The sequence below is a fragment of the Engystomops pustulosus genome, unplaced genomic scaffold (genome assembly GCF_040894005.1).
Source record: "Engystomops pustulosus unplaced genomic scaffold, aEngPut4.maternal MAT_SCAFFOLD_337, whole genome shotgun sequence".
NCBI lineage: Eukaryota > Metazoa > Chordata > Amphibia > Anura > Leptodactylidae > Engystomops > Engystomops pustulosus.
Genome location: NW_027285216.1, coordinates 85,001 through 90,831, shown reverse-complemented (window position 1 = coordinate 90,831; position 5,831 = coordinate 85,001).

Here is a 5,831-nt window from a genome sequence, read left to right as displayed (position 1 = left end):
CCGTGGTCCTGGAGGCCTGCTCGGACAGGGCGGTCCTTTCGGGTCCCGCGGGAAGGGGCATTTCATGTTCCTCTGCGGGAGGTGGTCCATTTTCTGCGGGAAATGGCGAGCCCCTTCGGCTGCAAGAGTGTGTAGGTCCCGCTCAACAGTCTACGTCCTTAACCATCGGGGACTTTGTAGATTTTGGTCAAGATCGCCCCCCGCATGTCCTAGCGGGAGGTCTCCGCGGCGGAGGCCGGAAAAGGTGCGAGGTGAGCGGCATGGTATGACTGGGCTCGTGCCGCTCACTGCTACCCGGAGCGTGGCGCCCTCCGGGTAAAAGGCTAGCCGGGGCGAGCAGGTGGGTTGACGGGCGCATAAGCCACGCCGTCCCCGCCGTACAAGGTGCCGGTGGCCTGGCGAACCACCGGCGTAAGGCTAGACAGGGCGGACCGCGGGGCAGAGGGCGCATAAGCCACGCCGTCCCCGCTGTACAAGGTGCCGGTGGCCTGGCGAACCACCGGCGTAAGGCTAGCCAAGGGCGTACCGCGGGGCAGAGGGCGCATAAGCCACGCTCTCTCTCCATCCCACCAGAACAAGCGAAAAATTTTCAAAGTGTGGGAGAACCGGGGACCCGACCGGTGGCACTCTGCCTCTCGCTGCCGCCCTCCTGGAAGCGTCCTCGGTCACTCGGTGTCCGGCAGATTTCAGAGCTCCGGAATGGTGAAAAAGAACCGGTGAGAGGGCGAAACCGGCTTCTCTCTGCCGGGCGAGGACCACCGCAGGCGGCAAGGGACGTCTGCCAGGAGACGGCGCTGCGGGCAGGCTTTAAAAGTGCATGGGGTTTTGGCCTCGGCGAAAGTCGAAAAAAATTTGCGGTCGGAGCTGTCTGCCCCGGCCGGGGAAGGCTCACCGCCGGCGGCTGCCAACCCCTGGCTTGCCCGCTGGATGCCCTTTCGGAGGCTGCTGAAAAAGAACTGTCAGGCGGGCACCTCTCGGAAGAACCGCAGACCAAAACGACCGGTAAAAATTTTGGGCGATCCGACCCTCAGTGCACCTTCGGCGGCAGAGAAAAGCAACAAAAACACCGGTCAAAGAAGGGAGGTTTTGGTCGACTCTGCCTGGTTTTTGCACAAAGTCAGATCCGTAATGCCAGCGGGACTGAGTCGCTTTTGCGTGCCGTGGTCCTGGAGGCCTGCTCGGACAGAGCGGTCCTTCGGGTCCCGCGGGAAGGGGCATTTCATGTTCCTCTGCGGGAGGTGGTCCATTTTCTGCGGGAAATGGCGAGCCCCATCGGCTACAAGAGTGTGTAGGTCCCGCTCAACAGTCTACGTCCTTAACCATCGGGGACTTTGTAGATTTTGGCAGAAATCGCCCCCCGCAGGTCCTAGCGGGAGGTCTCCGCGGCGGAGGCCGGAGAGGGCGCGAGGTGAGCGGCATGGTATGACTGGGTTCGTGCCGCTCACTGGTACCCGGAGCGTGGCGCCCTCCGGGTAAAAGGCTAGCCGGGGCGAGTAGGTGGGTTGACGGGCGCATAAGCCACGCCGTCCCCGCCGTACAAGGTGCCGGTGGCCTGGCGAACCACCGGCGTAAGGCCAGCCAGGGCGGACCGCGGGGCAGAGGGCGCATAAGCCACGCTCTCTCTCCATCCCACCAGAACAAGCGAAAAATTTTCAAAGTGTGGAGAACCGGCGACCGACCGGTGGCACTCTGCCTCTCGCTGCCGCCCTCCTGGAAGCGTCCTCGGTCACTCGGTGTCCGGCAGATTTCAGAGCTCCGGAATGGTGAAAAAGAACCGGAGAGGGGGCGACTCCGGCTTCTCTCTGCCGGGCGAGGACCACCGCAGGCGGCAAGGGACGTCTGACAGGAGACGGCGCTGCGGGCAGGCTTTAAAAGTGCATGGGGTTTTGGCCTCGGCGAAAGTCGAAAAAATTTTGCGGTCGGAGCCGTCTGCCCCGGCCGGGGAAGGCTCACCGCCGGCGGCTGCCAACCCCTGGCTTGCCCGCTGGATGGCCTTTCGGAGGCTGCTGAAAAAGAACTGTCAGGCGGGCACCTCTCGGAAGAACCGCAGACCAAAACGACCGGTAAAAATTTTGGGCGATCCGACCCTCAGTGCACCTTCGGCGGCAGAGAAAAGCATCAAAAATACCGGTCAAAGAAGCGAGGTTTTGGTCGACTCTGCCAGGTTTTTGCACAAAGTGTTGGCATCGTGCGGCGTCGCGCTTTGCCGTACCGTATCCCCAATGGAGCGGCGCCCGGCGGGTAGGCTAGCCATGTGAGGTCGAGGGCGGGAGGACGGGACGTAAGCCAGGCCGTTCTCCACAAGAAATTCCGGACGCGGAGACCCCTTCTCCGCCCTACGGTCCCCAATGGGGTGGCGCCCGGCGGGTGAGGCTAGCCATGGGAGGACGGGACGTAAGCCAGGCCGTTCTCCACAAGAAATTCCGTACGCGGAGACCCCTTCTCCGCCCTACGGTCCCCAATGGGGTGGCGCCCGGCGGGTGAGGCTAGCCATGTGAGGTCGAGGGCGGGAGGACGGGACGTAAGCCAGGCCGTTCTCCACAAGTAAATTCCGGACGCGGAGACCCCTTCTCCGCCCTACGGTCCCCAATGGGGTGGCGCCCGGCGGGTGAGGCTAGCCGTGTGAGGTCGAGGGCGGGAGGACGGGACGTAAGCCAGGCCGTTCTCCACAAGTAAATTCCGGACGCGGAGACCCCTTCTCCGCCCTACGGTCCCCAATGGGGTGGCGCCCGGCGGGTGAGGCTAGCCATGTGAGGTCGAGGGCGGGAGGACGGGACGTAAGCCAGGCCGTTCTCCACAAGTAAATTCCGGACGCGGAGACCCCTTCTCCGCCCTACGGTCCCCAATGGGGTGGCTCCCGGCGGGTGAGGCTAGCCATGTGAGGTCGAGGGCGGGAGGACGGGACGCAAGCCAGGCCGTTCTCCACAAACTCCCAGCGGTAGAGTCTCGGCTCTCCGCTCTTTTGATCGATCTGACACAGCGCGATCCGGCGGGGCAGGGCACTTTGCTCGGTCAGGGGTATTGGCCCCGGCCGGTTTATGGTAAAGCGTTCCTTAGCCTCAGTCTTGGTCGCGCATCAATCCCCCGCTCCCCGTGAGCGGCTGTGGTCCTCTGCCTAAGGTTGTGTAGCGCGGTGCCAGTGTGGTCCTCGCACGGCCCCGCTCCTGCCACAGCGGTAGGACTCTCTGCTTCGGCTGAGGTTTGCTACGAAGCGTATGGAACGGGCGTACTCCACCGTACCGTGGGTGGGGGGCGGCGGCGGCGGCGGCAGCGTCCAGCGCGGAGCTCCGGCTCCCGCGGCAGCGCCTCGCCTAGTGTCCCTCGGGCAAGTCCAATCGCCCCCCGCCCGGTCGGAGAGCGCAGACACACCTCTGTGTCCACGGTTTATTTCCGCAGCACGAAAAGGGACGGCTCCCGCCTGCTCCTCGCGGCGGCGACGAGGCTTAGACCCACCGTGGCGTATCCGCGGTAGGTATGCTCGTCGGTCGGAGGAGCGGTTGCGGTCGAGTGGTCCCCAGTGTACCCTGTTAGCGCTGCCCGCCTACGCCTGAAGAGCTGCGGACCGAGAAAAAGGTTCGCTCCGCTGCTGACGGCGAAGCGCGCGGCACGCCGCGGAAGAGGAGAGGGAGCGGTCGCCCCCGGGGCGGCTCCCCTCCGAGTCCGGCAGAAGCAGAGATTGTAGCGGAGGGGGGGGTTTCTAAATTCCCCGGGCGTGTTATCCCCAGCGGTAGCCTTTGAACTCTTCAACCGCAAGCACGATCGCACGTTCACAGCACCCGTCACTAGGAGCCGGGCCAGAGGCGGGCGGCAGACGAAACCGACATGAGCGCTTAAGGGTATTGCACCCCCGGCGCCCAGACCCTGGAAATTGAGTCTGCCCCCAAAGCCCACCCGCGTCCTCCTTGGCGCTCCCGGAGTACATGGTCGTAGATGGGCCATCGGTCGCTAATGCCAAACTGCGTCCCAGGGGTGCGTCCCCTCTGACCAACGGCAGACCCATCCCTCTCGCCAATCCGCGGATCCCCGCCAGGTCCCGAACAGGGCTCGTCCTTTAGCGTTTCAAATGCGCCCTCCCCGCCATACGAGGGGTTGAGGACCGTAGCCTTCCCTTACGAGAGGCACCAGGGTGCGCCTGCTCGAGGGCCCGGCCGTGGGCGTAACGCTTGGGCCGCCCGGGGGAGTCGGTAGACCATGGGAGACCAACACTCGCACACGAACGTTGCCCGTGCTTTTGTGGAAGAGAGCTTCTTGCGAGGTTGTCGCTGCGGTGGCGCCCGGACAAACCCTATCCCTAAAACTTCTGGGGAATTGGCGTCTAAGCTGCACCCTGCACGGTATCCCTGCACCCACGAAGGGGGCCGTGGAAGGCTTGGGGTCGCGCCGGCGAAACCGACCGGATGCCCGGGGTACTGAACCCCCGGGGTCCCACCCTGGAAATTGAGCCGTCCGACCCCGCCACGTCTTCCTAGTGCTCTCCTTGGCTCCCCCGCCTGTGGGCATCGTTAGGGGCTGCGGTCATCAGCGCCGGCTAAGCTTCGGCAACACGGCCGACCCACCCCTTCGGCGCCTGGGGGTGCCTGGTCCCAGTCCGGGCCGTTCCGTAGGGGCGGCTATCCCTTACATGAGGGACTCGGTGCGTCCGCTCGGGCTGCGGGGCTCCGGCTCCGACAGCCGGGGAGCTGGTTTTGACCGCGGGCCTCCACGGGAACCGGCAGGGACCGGACTAGGCGTCAAGCCGAAAATAACCCCGGCACCCTCTGCTTCCAAAGCGAGGGGACCTTTGGCCGAGCGGGGGCACCGGAAGCCGAACCGACCCCAACCCCTCTTCCTACCCCAGGGCTGGGCTGACCAATCCCCTGATCGGGTCTAAAATGGAAGAAGGGGATTCGAGGGAAGGGGCTGGCGGAAGGCAGTTGCCCGACGGAGTAGGCGAAGGCCAGGCCGTTTCCGAGTCCCGAGCAGAGGAGGGCGAACTCGGCTCTTCATCGACCGACGGCGAGGCGAGGGCGGTGGCTGCCGCGGGGAAGACTCCATTGCTCGTCAGCGCGCTAGGAGCGGGGCCGACTGGCTGCTCGGGGTATGGCATCCCCGGGGGCCCACCCTGGAAATCTTCGCTCCTCAGCCGCTGCAGGTTATAAGGTCCCGCCGCGCGTAAGCGCTCAACTCTCCGACCCACGGATGTCGAGCCCATGGTGAGCCGGCCGTTTCGTACGGGGAAAAGGGGTCCTCTGGCCCCACATCGATCGAGGGGGTTTAGATCCGCGGAGGCACGCACCGCGAGGCGAATCGCTGCTTTTCCCCAAGAGGTTAACCTTCAAACCACCGAGTAGGTTCGGGGCAGGGCCGACAGTCTGGCACTGGGGTATTGCATCCCTGGTGGGGCGACCCTGGAAATCTCTGCCCCTTTCCACTCTTTCGGTTGGGCCTCTCGTCGGGGCGAGCGTAAGTCGGCAAGCAGACGTGGGAAGAGGCTTCTTACCGGTGACACTCCCTTCGTGAGAGAGGCAGGTACTCGCCCCGGACCCCGGTCCAAATCTGCGCGGGCCGGACGGCCTCGGCCCTAGCCGAAGGCCGCTCCCGCGAAGCCAGGGAGCCGAAAAAATAACCCCGACACCCTCCGCGACCTCGCGTGCTTCCAAAGCGAGGGGAACCTTTGGCCGAGCGGGGCACCCGAAGCCGAACCGACCCCAACCCCTCTTCTTACCCCAGGGCTGGGCTGACCAATCCCCTGATCGGGTCTAAAATGGAAGAAGGGGATTCGAGGGAAGGGGCTGGCGGAAGGCAGTTGCCCGACGGAGTAGGCGAAGGCCAGGCCGTTTCCAAATCCCGAG